The sequence below is a fragment of the Manis javanica genome, chromosome 10 (assembly GCF_040802235.1).
Source record: "Manis javanica isolate MJ-LG chromosome 10, MJ_LKY, whole genome shotgun sequence".
Taxonomy (NCBI): Eukaryota; Metazoa; Chordata; class Mammalia; order Pholidota; family Manidae; genus Manis; species Manis javanica.
In genome coordinates, this window is record NC_133165.1 from 110,733,270 (window position 1) to 110,759,320 (window position 26,051).

At 56.3% G+C, this 26,051-nt stretch overlaps 1 protein-coding gene and 1 long non-coding RNA gene across 4 annotated transcripts in view; one reads left to right on the top strand and one right to left on the bottom strand.

The window, feature by feature from the left end:
* Nucleotides 1-4,435: 4,435 nt before the first annotated feature.
* On the bottom strand, nucleotides 4,436-12,540 carry LOC140843651 (uncharacterized). Of its 2 annotated transcripts, XR_012121611.1 has the most exons (5): nucleotides 11,711-12,540; nucleotides 7,807-7,928; nucleotides 7,535-7,613; nucleotides 7,021-7,156; nucleotides 4,436-5,784 (listed from the first exon to the last, which is right to left on the bottom strand). It is a non-coding gene; the product is annotated as an uncharacterized lncRNA (long non-coding RNA). The 2 variants fall into 2 exon arrangements; XR_012121612.1 differs by lacking the exon at nucleotides 7,535-7,613 and having other exon boundaries at nucleotides 11,711-12,537.
* A 10,741-nt stretch (nucleotides 12,541-23,281) lies between these two features.
* Nucleotides 23,282-26,051, top strand: part of MGAT3 (beta-1,4-mannosyl-glycoprotein 4-beta-N-acetylglucosaminyltransferase) — a 32,433-nt gene continuing 29,663 nt past the window's right edge. Inside the window, exon 1 of one of the 2 annotated variants that reach the window (XM_037006925.2) lies at nucleotides 23,282-23,453. The gene's annotated coding sequence lies outside the window, so the exon portion shown is untranslated. Of the gene's footprint in view, nucleotides 23,454-23,682; nucleotides 24,106-26,051 lie in introns of those variants that run through there. The other variant, XM_017660750.3, reaches the window with a different exon arrangement.

A 26,051-nucleotide genomic window follows, 5' to 3' on the forward strand; every position in this document is an offset into this window, starting at 1 on the left:
CACGCCGTGTGTTCACAGTGCTCTTGCTCATGTCTCCTGTAGCTCGCACAGCGGTGCTGGGAGGCGGAGGCCTCCTTTCCTGCCCAGCAGCTCCCCAGGCTGGGGCAGAGCTGGGGTGTGGACCCCAAGGGGAGAGTGCTGGGCTGTCTGGCATCCCTCCAGGTACCTGTGCCTCTAGAGAGGGTGACCCTTCTGCCCTGGCGCAGGCCCTGTGGGCAGTAGCAGGGCTGCTGTGTGGTCCCTACTCTTCCTGACTCTGAGCCTGGCTCTTGGTGTGTGAGTAGCAGCCTGGCTGTCAGAGCTTTAAGTCGCCAGGACAGGGTCCTGACCCTTTCACCAGTTGGTGCACATTCAGGGGATTCATTTGCTTCGCTTTGGTTTTGTTCGGGTGGAGGAAGTTCTGTAAACACCACTCCAGGAAGTGCCTCCTCCTGCTTTCTGGGACCGAAGAACTTTTCCCTGCAACAAGAGTGCGTAGAGCAAGGCCAAGCTGGACGTGTGGGTGGAGGGGTCTGAGGATCCTAGCCTACCCCACTCCTCTGCTAGGAAGGCGCCCTAGGCAGAGGGCTCCACCTGCCTGCGGAGCTGCCTCTCAAGGTCCGTGCCCGTCCTCAGCCTCCCCAGTCACCCCCTCTGGAGGCCCCAGTGACCGCTGCTGCCTCAGGCTCCTTCTGGCATCAGCCCGGCGTGCCAAGGAGGTGGTGGGTGCCGTGTAACTCAGGTGAGTGACAGAGGCCCAGATAGGTGGGGGCACAGTCCCTGGCCAACCCTGAGGCCCCTAGGCCTCTCACCAGCGGCTGCTTTGCCGTAGGACTTGGGGGGCAGGTACCGCCCTACTGGCTGTGTCTCTGGGCCCCTGGCCTTGGTGTCGGTTAACCTGCCTTCTGGGGCCGAGAGGGGTGCTGTCCCAGCTCCCCAGTTCCCTTCGGTGGAGTAAGGCACGTAGCAGAGAGGGGAGCTCAGGAGTCTTTTAAGATTTAAAGGGCAAGGCAGCCATGGAAAGCCACAAAGCTGGGAGCCAGCCACACCCGCTCCCACACAGGATGGGCAGGCTGCGGGCTGTGAGAGCCCCTCCCGGCTTTTGACCCCCTCGCCGTGGCCTCACGGGAGAGCGCTCAGCATCCCTGAGGCTGGATCAGAAGGAACCTGCCTGCTGCTGTGTCCACTTGTTCCTTGAAGACATCTGGTCCCCTCACAGTACCGAATTTGGTCACAGGCCTGGCTCAGTCCAGACCAGGCCAGGCCTTTGGGAGCCGCTGCTTGTCCTGGGGCCAGAGGCAGGTGGGCAGGGAGAGGGCACAGCCAGCGGCCCCAGGGCTCCTCTGCTGCCCTGGGCCGTCTTTACCGCTGTTTCCAGCCCTTGTCCTGTCCTCCAATCTGAAAGCAGCCCCTTCATCTGAGCTGCAGAGCAGGCGCCAGATATGCTCGTTGGCTGGGTGTCCTTAGTGCAGGTGCCTGTGCCTTCGGTGGTCAGACCTGGTCTGTCAGGACCCCTCAGTGTCACCGTAACGTAGGCAAAAGCCCCTGATGGTGCTGTTACACAGCTGGCTGTCACTCAGGCCTCTGCGCAAAGGCTGCCTCCCGAGCCCCTGCCCCGGCCACGCCCCAGCCACGCCCCATGCCATCTCCCGGTTTAATCTGCTTCACAGAAACGCTGGCTGACTGACATTTCTTGCTTATCCATCTGTCTCTCACCCACTAAGATGTTCACTCCGTGAGCGCAGGGGTAATCTGTGGGACCTGGCCCCGAGGTCAGTGCCAGCCACTTCCAGTCCTTCCCATGTATGTTGAATGAATGAGTGAGCAGACAGCTGTGTGACCTCAGGCAGGTGGCCATGCTTAGCCTCGGTTTCTTCATCTAAAATGTGAATCTGACCCACTTCCTAACACAATTGCCTGCCTTGTCTTGAGTCGCCGAAGCTGTGAGCGGTAAGAATTGCCCAGCCCTACAGATGTGGAAATGGACGTGGACACATCATAAAAGCATTCTGTGAGACACCTCTGCCCCCAAACTATAAAGTCGAATACAGTGAAGCCCCTCCTGGGCCTCACTTGTGGTGGGTGCTGCTTTCAGCTTCTAGGGACCCAGACGTGGGAAGTGGACGTGTTTCTTGCCTCCTTTCAGAGGAAGCCCAGAGGGAGGCTATCCGCTGGGCCTGTGAACGTGCCTTCCTATAAGGGCATCTCAGGATTCTTCCTTCTGGGCCCTCTTCTAAAACCAAACCAGGGCACAGATCACTGCCAGCCCCACAGCGCGAGCCCATGCTTTGTTCCCGCACAGAGGTGATATCAGCCCAGAGCAGAGACAGGCACTTGACATTTCCACGAGCCTGGGCAGCCTCTTCCAGGACGGACACAGTGTCTGGCAGCTGCTTTGAGGACTGTTGACACCAGTTCACCGGCTCTCTTCCTGCCTTCAAAACCCCCAGGGGTGTCAGAGGACCCCAGGCTACATGGACCAGTTGTCTAGTCCAGTCCCTTCTCTGTCCTCCCACATCCCAGAAACGCCAGGGCAGGGCCAGGGCTGGCCTCGGAGCCCCACCCATTGCATCAAGACCAGAACCCAGGGCTGTTGCCACACCCTCATGATCAAGCTCCCACAACTTGTCACTTGAGCAAAGCCATCCTGTGGTCCAGACAGTGCTGAGCTCAAGAACCTCCTGTATCTCCAGCCTCCAGCCTCCAGCACCTGCTGTTGGAGTCATCTGTGCCCTTGCTCATCCCTCCAGTCCCGAGACACCCCTACCCCGCTGGCCCCCTCCACCCTAGACCCTCCCCTCTGTCATCTCAGCAGCCCATACCAGACCCTGAGCAGGATCTAAGAAATGTCAGATGAGCATGAACAGATAGATGAATTGCCCAGAGAATAAGTTCTGGAACTTTCTACAGGAAATACCTTTACTCTATAGATAACCCCCATCCCAGTGCCCCCAGAGTTTTGGAGTTTGTAAGAGATCAGTTGTTTCATGATTTATTTTGCATATCTAAGGTGAATTCTTCAGTCAAACCCCATGTTTGGGATAATAACCATGTTTGGTTTTGTACAAAAGCTACATTTCTCTTTTCCAAAAATAACATTTAAAATTACTTATTACCAAGTAAATCAATGCTTCAGAAAGCACACCATATCACTTCTCTAGGTTTGTAGACCTCAGCTCATCACGGAACCAGCAGGGTCCAGGCTGAAGGGCCCAGGTGATGCTACCAAACGTGCTAGTTGTTGAGTGCCAGGTGAGAACTTGGAAGGAGTTGCCACTCTGAGGGCCGCCCCCTCGCACCTGGTGCTACCAGGTAAGTCCAAACGTTCATGGGGTCCTGTTATCAGCCCCCACTTTACAGATGAATAAATGAAACAAACAGGCTGAGGAGTCTGGGCAAGTGGTTAGGGGACAGATTCCTGCACAGGATCAGAAAGAACTTTCTAATGGTTTGTTGTTGAACACTGGGAGGGGCTGCCTGTGGGAGGGAGGTGGGCAGTTTCCTGTCATCACAGGTGTGTGACTAGAGGCTGCACCCACCCGGTACCCAATGGGAGAATTGAGCAACAGACCCCAGCCAGGCTGCACATCAGAGCCATGTGGGAATGAAGAGGGGGTGGTTGTTAAAAATAACATGTCTAGGCCCCACCCTGGACTCAAAAATCAGAACCTCCAGTGGGAGGCCCATGAGTCTGGAATCTTACAAGACCGCATGTGCTGGAGGTTCTTGACTGGAGGCCAGGCTGGAAGGCTCTGCCATTCTGCCCCCTCTGTGTGCCCTTGCGTGATGTGGTGCTTCTGTTTGCCCTGTATCTGCGTGCCCCTGGTGACCTTGGACGAGGTCCATAAATGGATCCCAGGCTAGTCTTCTCCAAATTTGTGAAAACAGAAACAAAAAAAACAGCTGCCATTTAAAGAGTTATAACTATGTGCCAAGCATGTACCTGACATGTGATGTCTCATTTAACAGTTAACGACTTAGCAAGGGATGGGTCTCAGTGACCCCCCTATGGAGATGAGGAAGTAAGACTTGGAGAGGATAAGAAGTCACCCCAAATCACACAGCGGAACTGAGCACTTCCTTCTGTGCACCGATGTTTCCTCTTGAGTTTCAAAGGCCCTTCTAGGGATTCGACAGCGATCTCTCAGGGCCAGTTTAACCTGCTGGGACGTCCTGATTTTCCCCAGTGGGGAGGGAAGCTTTCACAGCAGTGGCCCTCCGAGATCCGAGCTCCTACTGGAGTTTTGTCACCTGGTCTGTCTTGTCCACTGGGATTGGGAACGAGGGAGGTACCGAGCCTTCCCCAACACTGGGACTTGCCCCCTAACTTCATACCTGGTAGGAATCAGCCATGGCCCTGTTGTGGAGGAGCTTGCAGGCTGGGGTACCCCTGACCAAGGTCTGGGGGCCCCTGGAAGGTTGTCTGGAGGAAATGGAGTTGCATCTTAAAGGAGAAGTAGGAGTTAGCTCGTAGAGAAGGAGGAGAGGCAGCTCCAGGTGACCGGAAAGGCCGGACACAGACCCGGACTGCGGAGGGCCCGTGGGGCAGCAGGCAGGCGGGTTAGGGAGGCCATGAGTGCCAGGCTGACCCTTCTCCCAAGGCCAGGGGAGACTGTGCAAGGTTTGAGCAGGCAGCGTGTGAGGAGCTGACAGGGCAGCTAGGAGGCAGGCAGTGGAGATGGTTGAGGGGGGTTGCCTGCACTAGTCTTTTCCAAGAGACTCTGACCCCTCAGGCTGAATCCCAGCAGGCCAGCCCCAGAGCAGGGCCTGGGAAGTGATGTACACACCAGAAGCTTCCACGACTTTGGAGAAAGGGCCTGAAGTTGAAAGGCCTTGCAGGTGCCAGGAAGAAGCACTCTCTGACTGGGTAGTGGGCCCACCACCAGGCCCCTTGGCCCTTGCCCACCCAGCCCCCAGCCTGCACCCTGGTTGAGCCAGAGCAGACCCCTACCCTCCTGTGGACCGGCCAGGCCCTTTGTGCATCTGTGTGTTTGTTGATGCTCCTTGCTGCCCAGAGGGCCTTTTTCAGAGGTGAGAACTGCTCCGAACCCCAAGACCCGGCTAACATCACCTCCCTCCCCAGGGACACCTTCCCCTGCTCAGCCCTGCTCCCAGGCTCCCATGAGCACAGGGCATCACTACCCTGGATTCGGTGAGAACCTGTGAGCATGTGGCCCCTGCACAGGGCAGCGTTTGTGATGGCGAATTGAGCTGGACCCAGCTGCTCTGTGGGAGGGCATGACCTCACTAGAGTGGCCAAGAGCTCGGGAAGGAGGGTGCCCCTAAGCAGGATGCACAGACTGCTATGGGCCTCTTCACAAAAATGTATTAGAAAATTGTGCTTTATGACTGCATTGGTATAAAGACAAATATATGGATTACATATTAAAACATTTTCTTCAAACTGAAAGTTAATTTTTTTCAATCTTTTTGAAAAGAAAGGAAACTATTTCCGTGGGTCCCTAAAAGTCTGGTGGGCCTGAGGCACTGTGTCTGCTGTGCCTGATGAATGGGTGCTGCTGGGTGGGGACCAACAGGGCTTTCGCCAGTTCCCCTTAGTGGGGTGTTCTGCATTTGGGGTCCCGCCCAGCCTTTTGGCACTTGCAAGCACCCCGGGGAACTCAGACCCTGGAAGATCCAAGAAGAGTCCAAGGAGGTGCAGAGATGAAGGCAGACGTGTTCCTGAGCGCTCTAGGCTCCTCGCCTCGCAGCCTTTTCCTTGGCTGAATATCCCTCCTGGTGCTACCTTCCCCTTCTCTCTCTCTAGCAGCAAAGTGCTGAGCGCCAGTTGCGGGCAGCCGCACCCTGTGCTTGGGAGAGTGGAGAGAGGCGGAAGTCAGAAACAACCGGTTAAGACTCCCACCCCTCCACCTACGGTGGGGAGCACTTTGTGATACATATAATCGTTGAATCACTGTCACACCTGAAACTAGTAGAATGTGTATCAGCTATTCTTCGATTTTAAAAATTAGAAAAACACAGATAAATGCATACATACATACTAAGATATTGAAATAAAAATAATAATAAGATTCCTGCCCTGAAGGGGTTCACGGTCTCGGGGAGACAAACCAGCCCCTGGAGATCCAGCCAGAATGGGCCCGAGACCCGGGCCAATGGGGAGGTCCTTCCAGATGACGGGTTCTGGGGAGCTTCCCAAGGTGCGGGCTGGAGTATTTCTGAAGGGCCGGGCTTCCTGGCACTGCCAGGCAAGTCCTGATGACTTTGTTAAAGGTGGCAGATTAAACTCATGCACCAAAATGGTTTCCCTTCTAAAACCCCTTGAAGACTATGGAAAGGGCTTTCTTTTCCTTTTTCCTAAGGTATAAACCCACAAGATGGGGCACTCAGGACTGGAGACAACGTCAGTGCCATTTTGAAGCTGGGAAGTAAAGGCAGAGTGAAGACTGACTCAAGGGACTCAGAAAAGCCACATCCCAGTGAGGCCTGGTGGCCAAGCTTCGGCAGGACAACCTGCAGAGCCACCGATGGCTCAGGCCGAGTGGGCAGCCCCAGGTGGGGCTAGTGGGCAGGGACAGAATATGGAGCAGTCAGATCCCCAAGTCCCTTTCCAGAACTGCCAGGCAGTCACCCTTCCTGAGCCCAGGAGAAACGCAGACTCATTCTCTGGCAACAGTCCTCCAGGGGTCCTGGCCTAGGGCGGGGTCCTCGTCCAGGGAACTGAGTGAGGGCTCAGTGCGGGGTCCTCGTCCTGTCCCCGGCCCTACTCCCAGGGGCAGGCGGGGCTCTGAAGCTTCCTCCCTGGAGAACCAGATCCTCTCAAGAACAAGGTCCTACATATACTGACATGGGGGGTCCCCAACAAGGGTCCCTCATTCCTCCCTTCAGTGGCATATCCTAACACACCCTGAGGAACGAGTTGACTCTTTGACAATGTGTATCTAGAACTTCAATAAATAAGGTGAATGTTAAAAAGACAAAAAGAACCAGCCATGACCTACCAGTTCCACCCCCAGGAAATGAAAACACATATTATCTGTACAGAAATTATGCACAAATGTTCATGGCAGCACTACTCACAATAGGCAGAAGCTGAAACAGCCCGGATGCTTGTCAGCGGAGGATAAGCAGATGTACCCACACCCGGGAATATGACTTGGCCATGAGAAGGAATGAGGTTCTGACCCAGGCCACATAGATGAACCTTGAGGACATTCTGCTCAGTGAAAGAGCCAGACACAAAGGCCACATATTGCATTATTCCTTTTAAATGAAATGTCCCAAATAGGCGAATCCAGAAAGACAGAAAGCAGCTTAGGTTGCCAGGGGCTGGGGCAGGGGGGGTGTTCACTTAATGGATGCAGGGTATTTTTCTAGGGTGATGAGAAAGTCTGAAACTAGAAAGAGATCGTGGTTGCACAGCATTGGGAATGCGCTAAGTGCCACCTAGGATGCTTTAAAACGTACGCTTTAAACTGTACGCTTTAAAATGGCTCATTGTATGTTATGCAAACTTCACCTCAATTAAAAATAAAAGAGAACCAGCCAAGACCTCCGAGCTCTAGGCGGCGGCTCCTCTAGGCTTGGAAAATACCTGGATTACCCGCTTGGTTAGGCGTCCAGTAGAAAGATAATACAAGCCCCAAATGCTATGTTAGGTTTCCCGGTAGTCACTTTTTAAAAAGTAAAAAGAAGTGAAATTAATTTTAATGCTATGGTTTCTTTAACACACTATAACCCAAATATTATATTTCATTTCAACAATTTCATTCAATGAATATTATCATTTCAACATGTAATCAGTATAAAAATTACTAATGTGATCTCTATTTCATTCTACATCTTTGAAATATGGGTGCATTTTACCTGCACAGAACACAAGTGCGGGCCAGCCACATTCTCGTGCTCCACGGTCACTCATGGATTCTGGTCACTCCACTGGGTGGTGTGGCTCTGAAGTGTCACAGACTGGAGTCTCTGGACATAATCTGCAGAATATGAGGGTTTTGAGGTTTAGTGAGGTTTGAATCTATGAATTAAAACCAAAATGGCTGTAATCCTATTTAGGTATCTGAACAACCACCTTAAAAGTAAGTCCTAAATTAAGCATGCAATTACCATAAGATCCAGCAACTCCTTATCTAGGTAAATACCCAAGAAAACTGACCTCAGGGATTCAGATACTTGTACACCAACATTCATAGAAGCATCATTCACAAAAGTGAAAAGGTGAAAACAACCCATTGATGGATGAAATGCTATCAATGGATGAATGGATAAGCAAAATGTGACATAGCCATACAATTGGAATAGTACTGAGCCTTAAAAAGAAAGGGAATTTTGACACAGGCTACTTGTGAACCTTGAGGACATTGTGCTAAGTGAAGTCAGCCAGTCACAAAGACTCCCTCAAGTGTGGTACCCAGAGTAGTCAAATTCATGGAGACAGAAGTTAGAACAGTGTTGCTGGGGGCTGAGGAGGGGTGGAGGGTTGTTAGTGTTTGGTGGACACAGAATTTCAGTTTGAGAAGATGAAGAAGTTCAGGAGATGGCCGGTGGTGATGGTTACTTAATGCTACTGAAGTGTACACTTACAAGTGGTAAAAATGGCAAATTTTATGTTATGTATATTTTACCACAATTAAAAAAAAAAAAAAAGACCTGTCGCCCAGAGTATTTGGGTTTGTGTTGACTAGGGCAGCTGAGACTTTATAGTCACTGGTAGCTAATGAGAAAAGATGGGGAGAAACTTAGGGCCCAGCCAAGGTGTGGGTGCCCAGGGCTGCCATGTGCTGCCCAGATGCTGATGAAGCTGGGGACTCATGGATGGATGAGGGTGAGCACAGGGGATGCAGGTCTGTGCTGAGAGCTGGCAAGGTCTCTTCCTGCTGCCAACTTGAATTTTTATTGGTTCTGCTAATATTCTTTTTATTTGTTTTTTGTAAAACTGCTTTAGTGTTAATGTTGGAGGCAAATATACACACAAGAGGTTTATACCAGGCTCTGTGTCTGTGCATAGCTAAGAAACACTACAATAAAAATAACTGAAGACAGCCCCAGGAGCCATGAGAAACTTTTTCCTTAAAGAAGTGTTCATGTGTTGCTGGGTTTTGAGTAATGCTGTGGTTTGGTTTCTGGGTCTGTGTCCCTTGAGGCATGGTCATCTCTGGGTCCCCAGGGGCCAGTACCGGAGCCAGTCTCTGAATTATTTCCTGAATAAGTGAGTGAATATCCTGAATGCAAGTATGGCAGAAGGACAGTTTCCTGAATAATTGAGTGAATAAGGCCCTGAGCTGAATAAGGCCCTGCCCAGCGGGTGACGGACTAAACAAGGAAATGGTAATAAGTATATCTTCATATGACAAGAGCAGCAAAAGGAATTGGGGGGAGGGGTTCCTTGTGGCCCCTTCTCTGACCCTCAGGTCCATTCCAGGCTCCAGGCCCCTCTGGGGAGGTCTGCCCTGCTGCTCTCTGGAGGGCCTGGTCAGGCCTGCTGTGAGCTGCAAGTCTGCCCTGGCCCGACAGCCCCAGGGAGGGCTCCAGCACCAGCGGCAAAGAAAACCAGATTTGGTGGGGGCTTGGGGCGGTGACTTGCCCAGGATTGCACAGCCTCGGGGGCTCCTCGGAATAGGGCCCAGGCCTCTGACCCCACTGGGCCATCGCATTATATGGCATGGCTGTGTGATCTTGGGCAGGTCATGTTCCAGTTCTGAGCCTCAGTTTCTCTCCTGTAGATGAGGTCTCCAGTGGCAGGCCAGAGCACTGCAGGGATCAGCAGGCCTAGGTTTTCCTGGGAGGGTGGAGGGGGCGGCCCAGGAAAGGAGGAGTAATTGCCCCTTTCCTGCTCTTGGGCTGGGGACGCCAGAATCTCATAGTTCACAAACACAAATGTAGGAGACCTGGCCTGTGCCCTGCTCTACACCTGATCTTGTGGGGCAGGAGTCCAGGCACGGGATGACCCCTCCTGCAGTTTCAGGGGCTGCCATGTGACCATCTCTGCCCCCTCCTGCTTCCAGGGCCAAGAGCCAGCAGGCCTGTGACAACAGAAGGGCCGGGAGGGCCGGCTTCACCACCTACTCAGCTGGGCACTGGAAGTACCAGGGTGAAAAGCAGGAGCTCTGAGGCCTGCCCAACAGCTTGACTCAGGGCTGGCTCCGCACTTGCTGCCTCTGGGACTTCCAAATCTCTCCCAGCCTCGGTTCCCACATCTGTAAAGTGAAGATGGTCCCTTCCAGGTGGCAGGGGGAGCAGACTGTGGAAGGGTAAACCATCCTGTACTGGCCACGGGTGTTTTTGTAAGTGATGATAATCTTGGTGGCCGAGGAGTGGTGGCCCCTAGAAATGGGGACACTTCACATCCTCCCTTAAGCTCCAGAGGATCTATTTCCTGTGAACTGCTGAGAACGTGCTCAGGAAGCTGGGGGACTGAGGATTCCACGCTCAGCAATGTCTCTTTCCCACTGTGTGGGGTGGGCAGCTCACGCCCCCTCTCTGGGCCTCTGCTTCCTCTTCGGAGGCTGGTTGTGAGGATAGCTTCGGGCCCAGCCCCCCAGGGGCCAGCCTAGGGCCCCAGCTGCTTTGAAGCCCCTGGGACAGATGACGTGGCCTGCTTAGGCAACCCTGGCACCCACCCAGGCTCCTTGCGGTGCAGAGATGATCAACAAGATAAAGCAAGGCCAGAGTGTGGGGACAGGGCTTTCGGGAGACAGCAAGCGGGGAGCAGTGCATGTGTCCAGCCTTTAGGAACGGATGGGGAGTGGGAGGCGCAGCTGGGCCTGTGGGTTGGTGTGGACCCCCACCTGGGGCCCTGGCACTAAGGATAGCGGTGGCAGTGGCACCAGGGTGGTCTTAGGGGGTCTTGGTAGCCCTAATCCACCAGCCCCGAGCCTCTCCTGTGTGGACAGTGGGTTCCACTGTCCCTTGGGATGGGCCAAGCCCCCCAGTTTCTGGTGATCTCTCAGACAGGAAATGAGCTGGTGGGAGCAGGGGAAGGAGAGCAGCGAGGGGGCGGTGGGGGCGCCCTCACTGTGTGGCCTCGGTTCCCATTTCTCTGGGTTCTGTGCACCCCAGGCCTCTGAGGGCTGAGCCCTTCCATGCCTCACCCCACAGGAGGGACTAGTGTGGAGGACAGGCAGGCGAGCAGCAGGGGCTTCATGGGACTGGGAAAGGTGTGCTGGTGGACGGCCTTGTGCTCCCCTTCAAAATCGCCCTGGCTGGTGGCCACTGACTCATCCTCATCATCCCCAGACCGGAAAGGACGCGGGTGTGGTGGGAGGAGGGCAGGCGCTGATGGGCTCGCCCAGGTCAGGGTGGAGTCTTGAACTCTGTGACCTTGGGGAAGTCACTTTGTCTCTCAGCCTTAACCCTTATTCTGGCTGCTGGGGCCACACCACGTGCCTCACAGGGGCTAGGGGCTTGGAAGCAGTGCCCAGCGGGTCCCTGCAGCGGCAGTAGCCCCCGTGGAGCCCTGCCGTCTCCCAGGGTCTGGAGCCTGGCCAGCTGGGGAGCAGTCGCCCAACTCAGTCCTGGAGAATTTTTAACTGCAAAGACCCAAACTCCGGGAGCCAGGTGACTCCCCTGAGATGGGGGAGGACAATGGTGCTCTTTGCCTCCACCCCATCCCCTTTGGCTGGTGGGGTGGGAAGCAGCAGTGCGGCCATCAGGAAGGGGCTGTCATCCCGCGGGGCAGGACTATGGGCTCTGGGCCCTCCAGGGAGCCGGGTCAGCTGCGCTCCGCACGCGCCCCGGGGTTCAGCCGAGCTCAACTCACCAGGCTCGCTGGCTCTGCACACTCACTCCAGCCCTCTGGCGCTGTTGTTATTCCCGTTTGGGGGAATCCAAGTCCCGGGGAGGCGATGTTAGTTTCCCAGGCTCCCAGTGGACGTGGGACTTGAACTCGGTCTGACTGTCAAGTTGCTGTGGTCCTGAGATGTCAGGGCCTTACGATTTTGTGACTTGAAGGGTATCAGTTTTTACTGCTGAGTAACAACCCAGCCTCCAGACGTAGTGACGTGCTCCGGGTCCTGCAGTTCACACGGCGCTGGGCAGGGGCGGCTCGCCTCTGCTGTGTGCCACATTGGCCGGGGGGCCCCACCAGCCTCCTCGTGTGTCTGATGCTCCAGGGGGGGTGGCTCAAGAGCCAGGGCAGGTTGGGCCCCTCTCCTCCCTTCGTGGTCTCTGGGCTTCTGCCTCCATGAAGCCTGTCTCTGGCAGGCTCATCCGATTCCTCACAGGGCCTCTGGCTTCCAAGCTGGAGAAAGTGGATGCCGCAAGGCCCCTTAAGGCCCAGGCCTGGCACCTCTCAGTCACCTCCATCTCGCAAGTGGCACACAGGCCGGCCAGACTCTGGGGAAGGGAAATGGCGGGCTGTGCGGTCTGGGTTCCAGGGAGGGACGGGATCATTGGCAGCTGTTCTCACACCCAAGGATCCTGCCCTGGGAGTGGGTAATTGCTGACAGACTCCTGTGACAAGGAGAGTTGATGGTGACCCATGGGAAGGCAGAGGAGGGAGACCCAGCTGCTGTGGGACAGGAAGGTAAGCCAGCTCTGGCCAGGCCCCCAAGCACCGAAAGCCTCAGCACACCCTTCCCCTCATCAGGCCCCAGGTCCTTCCCTCCCTGGGCCCCAGCTTCCCTGCTTCCTGCCCCACCGGCCCCAAGGTGTGAGATGGCCAAGCCCCAGAGGGGAATGAGGCCGGGCCTGCTTGCCTTCATAAACTCATGCTGTGGGCCCTGCCCTGGCTTGGCTTTGCTGCAAAGGCAGGTTGCAGTGCTGGGGCCCTTGACCTTGCTGTGCCCTGCCCTGGGCCTCCCTGATGATGAGAAGCTTTCTCTGGGCAACTCCACCCCAGCTTACCCGAGCCTCACAGGTTCTGAGAAAATGTTGTCCCAGGTAAAGATGTTCATGGGGGTTGGTGGAGAGGAGACCATGCAGTCTCGCCCCCGTGTTCACCCCCAGAGACCACAGGAACTGCACAGACCCCCTGGCACAAGCTCTGGAGTTCAATCCGCTCTGCCACTCATTGGCTGTATGATCCTGGGAAAGTCATTTACCTTTTTTTGCCTCAGTTTCTCCATTTGAAAACTGGGGAGATGAGAAAGACAAACATGCAGGCTGTTTAATCCTCCGCACCCCTGGGGTGTACGTGTGAGGGGTTATTAGTCTCGTTTTACAGATGAGGAGATGAAGGCACAGAGAGGCCAAGTAACTAGCCCAGGGTCACACAGTCATCATCCCAGAGTCTGTGCTTCATTTACTCCCCCAGTGGCTGCTCCTCTCTCGCAGTTCCTTTTCCTTAATGGCAAAATATACATTTCATAAAATTCACCACGTACAGTTCTGCGTCTTCAGTTCATTCACATTGTTGTGCTACCGTCACCTCCATCCATCTCCAGAATTTTTCCATCTTCCTAAACTAAAACTGTACTCGTTAGAAAATATTCCCCATTTCCTGGCAACCATCATTCTTTCTGTCTCTAAGAATTTGACTCCTTTGGGAACCTCCCATCTGTGGACTCACATTATTGTCCTTTCGGGGCTGGCTTATTTCACTCAGCACAGTATCTTCAAGGCACATCCAAGTTGTGGCACACGTCAGAACTTCCTTCCTTTCAAAGGCCGAATAATACTCCATTGTATATACATATACCACCCTCTGCTTATCCATTCACCCATCAATGACACTTTCACCTTTTGGCTATTATGAGTAGAGATGCTAAGAACATGGGTGTATAAGTATCTGTTCAAGCCCCTGCTTTCTATTATTGGATCATATGATAATTCCATGTTTAATTTTTTGAGGACCTGCCATACTGTTTCACACAGTGGCTGCACTTTTCACACTCTTACCAGCAATGCACAGGGTTCCTGATTCCTTCTCGTACCCCCATGTAACTCCAAGCCCCAGGAAATGTTGGCACCCTGGTGGGCACCTGGCAGGGCCAGGTAAGGAGCTGGCAGAGGTAGGCCAACAGCTCCCGAGGGAAGGGCATGCAGGGCAGGGTTTTCATCATCACCATGGAATTGCTTTGGCTGTTGGATAGCAGCATCTCTTCCTCAGTCCCCTGGCTCTGACCTCCCCTCACCCCACCCTGTAGGCCAAGCCACCCAGGGGCAAAAGGGATGAAAGGGGCCAATGTGAGGGACATATCAGCACGGACAGGCCTTAAGCCAAAGGTCACGGGACAGTCAGACTCTCAAGCAGGATGCTCTCTCTGCTCAGCCGGCCCCTGCCCTGCCCTGCATGGCCTCTGCCGACCCCTCACCCCATCATCCCCCCTCCCCAACCTCAGTTACCTCCTCCGCTGCAGGGGAGGGGTGACATTCCTTGTTGGGACAAGTCCTGAGATGTGGCTTTGTGACCTGGGAGATGCCACTCTCCTTTGAGGAATTCCCAAGGCCAAGCCTCTCACTGTGCAGGTGACTTGGTGAGTTAAGGGCTGTGGGCTCTCTTCTAGAACTTTGGCTCCTGGCTCCCACCCGCACCCCACCTCCATACCCAGCACAGGCCACCAGCTTCCTCCTAGGAGGTGTGAGTCCAGCAGGCCCCAGAAAGTCTGAACTCACTGGAGGCCCTGGTCCCAGGCTGAGAGTGGGTGCTGCCCTCCAGAGAAGGGACCAGAAGCAGGGTCCCTCTTCTGCACAGGCCCTCGTCCTGGTGGGACCTCTTTGGGTCCTAGGGTCCAGACCTCTCCAGCCCCAGTCCTGGGCCATGCACTCTGTCATGGGTTGAAGGCCATGGTTATAGGGACTTGTCCAAGCAGCTTCCTACGGCTCTGAGCAGACCCCAGCTGCACTCTGAGCCATATTTCCTCACTGGTGTAATGGGGGTAGGCTGGAATTCAACTGCCCTCAAAGACCCTCCCCACCAGAAGATTCCATGACCCTAAAGACCCTAAACTTCCAGAAGGGGAGGAGAAGTCACTGAGGGAGGACTCTGTGTGGCCAGAGTTTCTGGGCAACATTTTGGGGCATCTGTGATTAGTAGTATAATGGCACTCACTGTATTCTAAGCACTTACCTGTGTTCTAAGCACTTGTTTAATCTGTACCACATCCCTATGCATAGATAAGATTCTTATTCCTATTTTATAAGAGAGGAAACTGAGGTACAGAGACGTTAAATGGCCCAAAGCACACCGTTAACCTATGCACACCCTGAGGCTGGAACTGCCCAGATGTGGCTTGAATTAGCCTCACACCTGTGCGCCTGGCAGGCCGCTGTCCCCTGCAGCTCTGTGAATGGGCCTGTCCTGGAGACCTCACTACCGTGGAACGCTTTGGCTGTTGGATAGCGGACTCTGAACCCTGCCTGCCCGACCCATGCGTGCTCCACAGTCCTACTCCATAACGGGGCTGAGGCTTTTTTAAGTTGGATTTTTCTGAGCACCTGGGCCTTTCCAGGGGCCAAGTCCTTGTGCTCATGTAGCGGCTTGCAGGAAGCACGCGCTGGTGGCCAGAGCCTCCCCACAGAAATAGGCTGCGTGAGCCGGAGGCCAGGCCAGTCAGGGGAGGTGAAGGCGCCGGCCTGTGGCCTGTGTCTGTGTCTGGGGAGGGCAGGGGCACCTGGGAGAGTGGCTGGCATGGAAAGGTCTGGAAGGCCTGTCACGGGAAGAGCCACTAAAGACCTGGGAAGAGAAGTGGTGGAGGGACTAAAGCCAAATCTCTGAAGGACCGCAGTGCCAATGAAGAAACCAACGTGCTCTGACCAGTCCAGGCAGTGGGATCTAGGATTTCGAACAGCCAAAGCTGCCCCATGGTAGTGAGGTCTCCATGGACAGGCCGCGGGTAAACATCACTGGGCCTGAGCCCCCACCTCCATTTATGGCGTTAGAAGCCCTTTCGCCAAAGCAGGTACTGGTGTGTGGTTGAAAGCAGGGTGCTGGGAGGCAGGAGAGGGGCTCTGTGTGGGCTGTGCACAGCCCCACCCTCCCTCCGCTGGCCCTGTGGAATGTTGTCATGTGAGTTTGTGGGGCGTGCCTAGCAAGGCTTTGTGGGTCCCAGGGGTATGTCCTGTATGTGTGCGCAGGAGGCGTGTCTGTGTGTACAAGGCTTGGTGTGCATGTGTGAGTTCAAGGGAACATGTGGATGTATGTGACACTAGGGTGGGGAGTCTTCCAGTGGGCGCGCCTGCTGGCCATGGGGGCACACTCCGTGCATGTGCCAGGTGTGTGCACACAGGTGTGGGTGTGTCTCCCTCTCTCCGCTGGCATGACCACTGGTGTGACCCGGCCTGTGCCCCTCTGGGACCCAACAGGCCTCCCTCCTGGGCCATCCAAGGGCTGCAGTGGGTGTCACTTGCTTAGCTTTTCCCTGGTGATCAGTCTGACCTTCCACAGCTGTGGCACCTTCGGAGCTTGTGGGGATTCTCAGGCTGAACTGCCTGCTCCGTGTCCCCTGCATGCCTTCCAACTAGGACTAGTCCCTTCCCCATCCATGTAGCCTGGGGGCCATTTCCCATTTTTGCTGTGCTTACAAATCTGCTCCAGCCTTGGAGGCCTGGCTGAGGCATTGCCTCAGCTCCCCAAGTGACCATGGCTGCCTCCCGGCTTCCTTTCTGGCTCAGGTTCTCCTGGGAGCAGAGTTAGGCTGATCCATCTCTGCTCAGCTATAGCTAGGAACTCAGGGCCTGGCACGCAGTAGGTGCTCAGCCAATAAATGGATACAGTCTTCACCCCCCCAAGTGCTGCCTTCCTCTCTCTGGGGTCAGCCACTGTAGGCAAGGTGGGTGGAGACCTGGCCCAGCACTGTAGCCCTGGCTCTGCCTGGCAGCCACTGAGGGGCTTGGTGGATCCATTTCCTCACCGGGGCATCTGGCCTGGGAGGCTCGTGGAGGCTGCTTGAGGGAGGCCTGCCAGAAACAGGAGCCGTTGCCAGAGCTCACAAGTGTGCATTTCATGGTACAAAAGAGGACCAGCATCCTGAGCTGGATCCAAGTGCAGCCACACAGCAGCCCTGGCCCTCGTGGGAGGACTTTCCCAGTCCTTTCCACTTTAGTGGGCACTTATCCAGTAGTGACACACAGGAGTAATGTCTCCCGAACATTCATGGAGGCCAGGGAAGGGGTATTGTCTGAGATTTCCTTCCTATGCACATTTACTGAGCACCCATTATGCACCAGGCTGTACTGGGGAGACAAAGCAGGTCGGGACAGGCAAGATCCTTGCCCTGGTAAGGTTATGTTCTGCGGGGCAAACAGGCAAAAGAACAGAAATAGGAAGTTACCTAGTCTGCTGGGAGGTAAAAAGTGATATGGAGCAAGAAGGGAAGCAGGCAGAGGGAACGGGAGGCTGCACCCAGGTGGGGGGGTTGGGAGGCCCTACATTTGCACCAAGAGTGGAAAGAGGAGGAGCTGTGGGTACCTGGGGGAAGAGCATTGGAGACAGAGGGAACAGCCAGCACAGAGGAGGTGGATGAGCACAGGGAGTGTGGAGGGTGGGGGCCAGGCTGGCACCCAGCTAAGCCAATTGGGGCCTTGTGGCCCCCCAAAGACTCTGGGCTCACTCCAGGTGAAATGGGAGCCACAGCAGGACTTGAGCAGCAGAGGGAGGTGATCTGACCCGTGCTTTCCAGAAGCACAGTGACTCCTCCGGGTGAAGGAACAGAAGCAGTGACACCAGTGGGGAAGCTGCTGCAAGAATGCAGGTGGAAGCCATGGAGGGTGAGAGGGGGCTTCTGGAGCCCACAGGCTCCCTGCGATGGGTGGAGCCTCGAGGAATTCGGGGGAGAGCCCCGGAGGCCCTCACCTGGGTCCTGAGCCCTTGAGAATCAAGAACAGCTGTGGACTCTCTCCTGGGAAAGCATGCATGTGGACATGCACATGTCCACACACACAAATGGGCACACACATGTGTTCATGCATACAAGTGCATCCACACACACAGATACTCACACCCATGTTTACACTTGTATGTGCACACTCACACACTTGCAAACACACATACCGCGCTATGGGGAATTTTAGGAGATTCCTGGACCCCCGGCCTGTCAGGTAATGGACCCCTGTCTAAACCATCCCCTCTACTTGACAAGTGTGGAAACTGAAGCTGGTAGAGAGGAAGAGACCTGCCCAGGCTCACCCTCGCAGGCAGGGCCTGATCAGGAGGACCCAGCCCAGACACACCTGGAGCATCAGGGAACCCCTGCCTTAGGGCCCTCTGTCCCCCAGCACTGAGCTCAGCCCCACAGCAAACCCCATCTCACCCCTGTGCCCAAAGAGCTCACAGGGAGGCCAGGCTGGGAGGCCAGGATACCAGACAGGCAGTCTGGACAGGGTCCGAAGAGGGCCTCAGACCCCTGTAGAAAGCCACAAGGTACAATTCAGGAGGAAGTCGGAGGAGACCTTTGGAGAGGTGGCCTTTGAGCTGCACCCTGGAGGCTGGAGTGGATGGAATAAATGCTTAGAGAAGGGTCGGGAAGGGTAGGCAGAGTCTAGCAGTGGCAAAGGCCTTAAGGAGGGAACTCTCCAAATGGGGTGTGTGCAAAGCCTCTGGGAGCCAGAAGTCAGAGTGGCCTTCAGGGGGAAGGGACACTTGGGTTGGGTCTTGAAAGATGAATAGGAGTTTTTCCATAAAGGCTCTCTGGGCAGAAGGACTAATATATGCCAAGGTGCAGAGCTGAGAAAGTTGGAGAAACTGAAAGCCTGTCAGAGGGCTGTTGGCTGTGTGCTTTTGGGAGGGGCTCAGTGATGCAGGGCCGGGTGGATGAATGAACGGGGTGCAGGTGAGGGAGGGTAGGACACCGGGTCTGGTGACTTCATCCAGCAGGGGATGAGGAAGGGTAGGACTAACGTTTATTGAATACTGCTGGTGGCCCATGTGCTGTCAGGCAGCCACCTTCATGCCCACTCTATAGATGGGCAAGGCTTGGAGCCATCTCAATCTGCTAGGGGCACTGCCTTGCTCCCTGCCTGCCAGAAGCCTCAGCAGGGCTGCTGCTGGCTCCCCAAGTGATTCAGGGGACAACGCCTCACCTCTGGACCCAAGTGATGATCTGGGGAGGGCAGGCGGAGTGCCTGGGGCCAGCAGACCTAGCAGTTGTTCTCAGAGCCAAACTGGTCCCGGGTGAGAAGATGGTGGTGCTGTAAGGCGACACCATGGTGGGCGGCTGAGCCTGTGTCTGGGCTGCTTTGGGCTGCAGGCTCCCGCAGCTTCTTGTCAGGCAGCTTGGCCTCAGAGGACGGCTGTGGGAGGAAGGAGCACCGGCAGGGCCCCTGGCTTCCCCCACATCCGTCTGGGGGCTTGGAGATAGGATGGGAGGTGAGTGAGGCGCAGGGAGAGGGTGGAGAGGTCAAATACCACTGATAAAGTGTGATGTCAGGGCAGTGATTACCCCACTTACCCGGTCAGGAAACTGAGGCTTAGGGCCCTGAAATGACTGGGACACTCAGTGGGGTGGGATTAGAACCCAGGTCTTCATCACGCTAGTATTCAGCTTTTCCACCTGCTGGGCACCCACCGTGTGCCAGACCCCTCTAAATGCTGGAGGGGGAGACACAAAGGGGATGATTCCCCTCTCGGCCCGCTCTCTCCGTGGTGGGCTCCCAGTGCCGCCGGGCCTGCGCTGGGATGGTGGAGAGGTGGGGCCTGGTGCACCCAGCTCTGCCAGGGGCCGGCTGTGTCTCCGGTCCTCCCTGCCAGGCGAGGAGGGCAGACAATTGCCACACACAGACCCAGCACACTTGGAAAGCACATTGGGCGGACAGAGGCTGACTCTAGTACAGCCCAACCAAGGCTGACACCCCTGTGGCCTCCCAAGGAGCCTGGGAATCTGGGAAGGTGGGGAGAACAAAGACCTGAGTGGGGCAAGATTGAAGCAAAAGTTATCAGGCCCCCAGAGTCCTGCAGACCCAGCCAGCTCTGGGCAGGGCCAGGCAGGGCAATCCCATTCTGGTTCCTCCACACAACTGCCCCTGGTGGGGCGCAGGTGGCGGGCTGCATTAGTTCCCTCCCTCTGCATGGGCCTAAAAGCACCCACGTGTGGGTGGGGATGCCCTGGTGAGGGATGCACGCTATAACCCACTGAAGAAGGGCCTTGGGGACACAGCTTTCCCAAAGTGGCCATCCTCTGACAGGTCAAAATGAACAGTCACTGCTTATGTTTTTTAAATGACAGGTAATATGCACACAGACAGCATTAATTAATTCATTTTCACCCCCCACCCCCAGGCAAATATTTATTGAGTGCCTTCTGTGTGCCCAGCCCTGCACTCAGTGCCTAGGAGACAGTCCCCCTGCAGTCATGGTGTCAGGAAAGACTGGATGGCAGGCAACAAGGAGGGCACCTTCCATACAGGGGCCCATTTTACCTTATGAGGGTTGCTTCCTTATGCCCATTTCCCAGATGAGGAAATTCAGGGTTAAGCCACTGGCACAAAAACCCAGATGGAAGCCATATCTCTGTGAACCCAGTTACCCCTGTGCAATGTGACCCCCAACAAGTCCTTACCTTTCACTCCACCCCACTAGGGGCTCAAGGACAGGTGAACACATCTGTTCTGCACCTTATTGAAAAACCAAAGGGAGTCAAGCCATAGGTGCAATGGACTGGTTTTTAGGTCACAACAAAATGGCTTCACATCAAATAAGCTGCATTAAAAAAAAAAAATGTCATGAGGGTAAAATCCTTACTTAGAGGGAAACTGGGTGTGGCTGGGAAGCTTACTTTCCCCTGGACATCCTTCAATAATTTTCAATATAGCACTGTGTGTGGCTATTATCTGTCCACCAAATCAATTAAAACATTTCAAAGTTGGACTAAAAGGCATATCTGTGGCTCAGGCCTTAATCCAGACTTGCTCTAGTCTTGAGGGAAGACAGAGCTTATCTGGAAAGAAAGAGGACACCCAGGTGACAGATGAATGGTGCCACCCACCCACCTGCTATGCACTGTCTGCTGAGAAGAGAGCATGAAAAAGTCCCGTAAACCTGGGTTTGAGTCCCGGCTCCAGGGCTTCCAGTCTTGATATCTTGGGCACCCTTTACTGGGAGCTGTGAAATTGAGAGATATGATATTTTGTGCCTCTTTGGTGCTCGGGGGCCAGCCCCCAGGTTTCCAAGGTACCCAGAACAAATCCATCAGGGAAGCTAGACTTGAAACAGTGCTTCTCTCATGGACCAAAGGATGCCCAAGTTGCTGCAGGAGGCCAGGGGAGGAAGAGCAGATTCTCGTGGAAAGGTTAGGGGCAAGGAAAATGTCTCTGAGATGGCTCTTTCCATATGGCAGGAGTCCCCAGGCAGAGGCATGGAGAGGTGCAGGGGGACCTGGGGAGCAGTATGATAGTTCTATTGGGGGGTGGAAAGAGAAGGTGCAGAGAACCAGCTGGGGAAGCAGGTAGGAGAGAGGGAGAGGCTGACATTTTGGGGGCAGGATAGATGCGATCTGGGGGGAATGACAGAGTACCTGAAGCAGGTGAGTCCTAGGGGTGGTACAAAGGGAGCAGCAATGTGCACAGAGCAGTGCTGGCTAGGAATGGTTTTTACATTTTCAAGTGGTTGGAAAAAAATAAAAAGAATAATCATGTTTCCTGACACATGAAAAATTATGACATTCACAGTTTAGTATTCATAAATAAAGTTTTATTGGAACAGAACCACAATCATTCCTTTACATATTGTCTGTGTTTGATTTTATGCAACGGTGGCACAGTTGAATAGTTGAGACAGAGACCCTACCGGCAGCAAAGCCTAAAGTATTAACTATCTAGCCTTTACAGAAAATAGTTTGCCCACCCTCGGCTTAGAAGGAGCCTCCAGGGAGAGGACAGCAGTGGGGGTGAGTCTGGAGCAGAGGACAGAGCCAGATCACCAGGGTCTCCTGCTATGCCTTGAGCTTAAGATGAGGGCAAGTGGGAGCCACTGAAGGTTTAGAGAGGAGAGTGCTCAGATGAATATTGGAGAAGGGGGTGACTGCTTGGCAAGGATGGATAAAGGTGGGCAGGGGGAACCTGGAGCAGGAAGACAAGTGGGGGGTGGCCTTGGGGCCATCCTTGAGGACATTTGCTGAGACCTAGCCTCCAGGTGTCTCCCTGCGCATCCCCAGGCACCTTCCCTGATGGCCCAGAGCAGTGCTTGCTGCATACCCAGGATGCCCTGCACGCGGGGCGGAAGTGAAGGCTCCACCTGGGCCGCCAGAGCGGAAGAGCAGGAAGCGCGGGAGGCTGCTTCGCAGGCCGGAGCAGGAGCACGTGGAGCCGGGGAGTGAAATGGTGGGCACTTGGAGAACCACTGGTGGCCGGATATCAGGATAGGAGGCCCAAGAGGTAGGCAGGGTCAGGGGACCTCCTGTGCCGCTGAGGGGGTGGGGGAGGGGAAGTTTATGTCCAGGGTCCAGAGCCAACACCGAGAGACCGCACAGTACCTTCGGCCATACGCATGGATAGGAGTGTGAAGCATATAGGCAGGCAAAGGCCTGCGGACCCACCACAGGCTGGTGTACAACCTCCCCCACCCCCCCACCCCACACACAGACCTATGTAGACAGGTAACAGGCCGGTGCTATACACGCATAGCCATAGGAGACAAGGCCTCTGCACGCGGTCACAGATGTTTGTACACATAGTCATAGCTGCCCAGTGCCAGGCACGCCCACAATACAAGACCTGGAGGCCTCTCTGCCCGCGATCATACATGTGTGCACACAGTCATGGTTCGGAAACACGCAGACACAGCCGCCCGTATCCACTCACACACCAGAACACAGCTGTGCATACCCATGTACACACACACCCGGGTACACACTGTAGGTCACACAGACGCATGCACACCGAAAACACTGTCACAGACATCCACGCACACACACTACCGGACACGCAGACCCATGAGCACGCCAGACACACACACTCTGACCCGCCCCGCCTCCCGTCGCACACACACAACCGCACAGGACGCACCGGGCCGTAGGCTGGCGCACGCACGGTCATAGGCAGGGGCGCGCGCACACACACACACATACACACGCACACACAGACACACACACACACACACACACATATTCGATCGCACACGAGGGAGGCGCGGAGCCGCGGCGGCCCGAGATTGCGCTCCGAGACGCCCCCGGCCCCGAGCGGCGAGCGGATCCCGGCTGGCGGCGGAGGGGAGGGGGCTCCGGTGGGGGCGGGGCAGGGGCCAGCGCTGCAGAGCCGCCCGAGCCCGGCGAGAGCAGGCACCTCTGGGCGCAGCGCTCGGGCCTCGACTCCGCACCCCCCGCGCGCCTCCGGCAGGGCCCTCCCCCGCGCCGGTGGGCTCGCCGGGCCCCCTCTGGCGGGCTGGGGTGCAGCCAGGCGGCCGGGCCGGGCCCGCGGGACGGGGTGGAGGTGGGGGCGGGGGGCGGGGATCGGGGCCGGGCCGGGGCCGCGCCGCCTGCGATGCCGGGCGCCCGCCGCAGCCGCCGCCGCTGGAGCCCGGGATGGGGCGAGAGGCTGCGGCGGACGCCAGCATCTCCCCGCCGGGGGCCCCGGGGGCCGCGGAGCCGCCGCCGCCGCTGCTGCCGCCGCTGCTGAGACCCAGCGGGCGATGGGTGAGTTGACCCTGGCATCCGGGAGCCCGCGCCGCAGCCCCTGCATCCCCGCGCTCCCGGCCCTCTGCCTCCATCTCCGCGCCGCCGCCTCCACGCTCGCTGCGCTCCGAGTCACGGCTCCCACGGCCCCCTCCCTGAGCGTGACCTCTGGGGGCGGGGGCGGGAGCACTAGGCTGGGGGCCGGGGCCGAGCGGGGGCGCGGGATGCCGGGGAAGCCACTTGGCTCCGGAGCCCCCTCCCCCAACCCGGCTGTTCCGCGGAGCTCGCCCTGGCCCCGGAGGGCAAAGCCTCGTCCCTTCGACCCCCTCCCCGGGCCTGGGCGGGGGGCGTCCCCGAGGCGCGGGGCTCGAGCTAGGCTTTGTGCGCTGCGCCCTTCCGCTGGGCTGGGGGTGGGAGGCCTCAGCGCCCGCCTTCCCCAGCACCCCCTCCCGCCCCGACCCCAGGCTGCTGCGGCGAAGGCCCAGGCGCAGTCGGGGAGCTGGGCGGGTGCGGGGGCCGGGACTGTAGTGGCTCATGGGGACCAGGCAGAGGAGAGTGGGGAGACAGCCCCCCAAGCCTTTGTTGTGGGTGGGGGCCCCCGCTCTTCCACTGCACTGCCCAGGACGCCGGAGGGAACCTGGCTGGGGGAGGACGCTATAAATATCGGCAAATAGTGAGTTCTGGAACCGGGGGTGGGGAAGGCAGAATGCCCGGGTGTATGGAGGAGTGGTGCCTGGGCTGGGTGCCGCAGCAGCAAAGATGGGTCTCGGCCAGCCCTGATGGCCTGAGGTCTGGTGACCCTCCTAGCTCTGGAAGGCACCCCACGAGTGTGGGCAGGAACACTACCCCGAGAGACCCCCCCGATCCCCTAGAACTAGCACTCCCCATCCCAGATACTCCTCTTCGCGCCTGGGACCCCAGTCCAGATCTGCCTCGATGGAGGAGTTGTGGGCAATGGTGTGTCACCTCCTGGGGACTCACTAAAGATCCCGGCGCAGGGCCAAGCAGTGAGGGTGGAGGGAAAAGCAAGACAAGCCCCTGTATCCGGAGGGGCTGGCAGATCTGTGGGGTTTTCAGCGCTTCCCAGTGCTGAGGAGATGGGCACAGCGTCCTGGGAAAGTTTGAAAGAGGGGCTGCCAGTCCAAAAGGGGGACAGAACTTGCCGAAAAGAGGTGATTAAGGGAAACTGGCTGAGTTCACTCAGTAGAGAAAGTGAGAAGGGCATTCTGGGCAGAGGGAATGGCATACACAACGGCTCGGTGGTACGAGTGCCTGGTGGGTGTTGAGAGGCAGAGGTGGGGCTGGCCAAGCACTGTGAGTGGCCAAAGCGAGCAGTGAGGTGCAGAGGGCGCAGGCTGCCCGGAAGGAGGGCCAGGTGGAGGTGAGTGGTGGGCCAGTCCAGGGAGCTGGCCCTGGCTGCTGAGGACAGCAGGGAGCCCACAGGGCTGGGACAGGGCTGGGGTGATGCCGGCTGGCTTCGCTGCCCCTCTTTTGAGGGGAGCCAGTGCCCTGTTGTGTCTGGGCTGCTTGACTCATGCTGGCCCTCCCTTTGTGTGGTAGCTGGACCGCCACTGGCAAGTCGGCTTTCTGAGCCTCAGTTTCCACATCAGTCGAAGGGGAGACACTGCCACAGCATCGTGGAGAGGACTGAATGAGGTGCATGATGGGTGCCCAGCACCTGGGAAGTTGCAGGGAAATTGCTGGCTGCTGTGTCAGTGTTATTACCTATAAAGCAGGGACATTGAGGTCAGCTGGTGGGCTAGGCCCACCTCATCAGGTGGTGGTGAGGATCATGCGAGAGCTGGATGTGACCGGGAGGGAGCGGAGGGCTGGGGAACTGTGTCCGCGTCCTCAGGTCATTCTAGGAGGAGACCCGAGAGCAGCCCTGAGGAGTGGCTGGGGGCAGGGTGGTCTGCACAGACAGCCTGTTCTCGTCCTTATGGGCACCTACCACCTTTTGGCCCCCCAGCCTTGGCATTCAGGACACCCTGCTCTGTTCTCCAAAGCCAAGGCCTCCTTGTTCCCCATACTGTGTGATGCACCCCCTCCTCCCAGCCAGCTTTAGCCCTCCACCTGGGGACCAGGGCTCCCTTCCAGAAGTTTCTTCAGACATTCAGGCCAACAAATGACGTCCTTCTGTGAGGGACACTGTGCTGGACAGCTGGGTAGAGGGGTCACAGGCCTTGCCCTCGGGAGTGGAATCTGGTTGGGCAGCAGATATCACTGGGCACCCATGCTCTGTCTAGCCCTGAGCTGGCTGCATGGGGGCTGGGGGGTGGGGGGAGTTGTAGTAATTACACCATAAGGCACTCAAGTAAGTGCAAAGTTAAAAGCAAGGATTCTAGATCTAGTGGCCCAGGTTTGCATCCCAGCCCTGCCACCTGCTTACTGTGTGACTATGGGCTGATGACTCTGCCACGGTTTCCTTGTCTCTGAAATGGGGACAATATACATTATTACTATATGAACAGCTTGGTCGGTTTCCTGTGGACATTCACTGGCCACCTTCCAGAATGAGTCTGTCGATTCACCGCTGCCTTCTCAGACTATACCGCTTAGTTTGGAGAGGGATGTGTTGTCCGTATCCCCATTGTCTTTGTCTTTTGTCTCTGAGTTCCT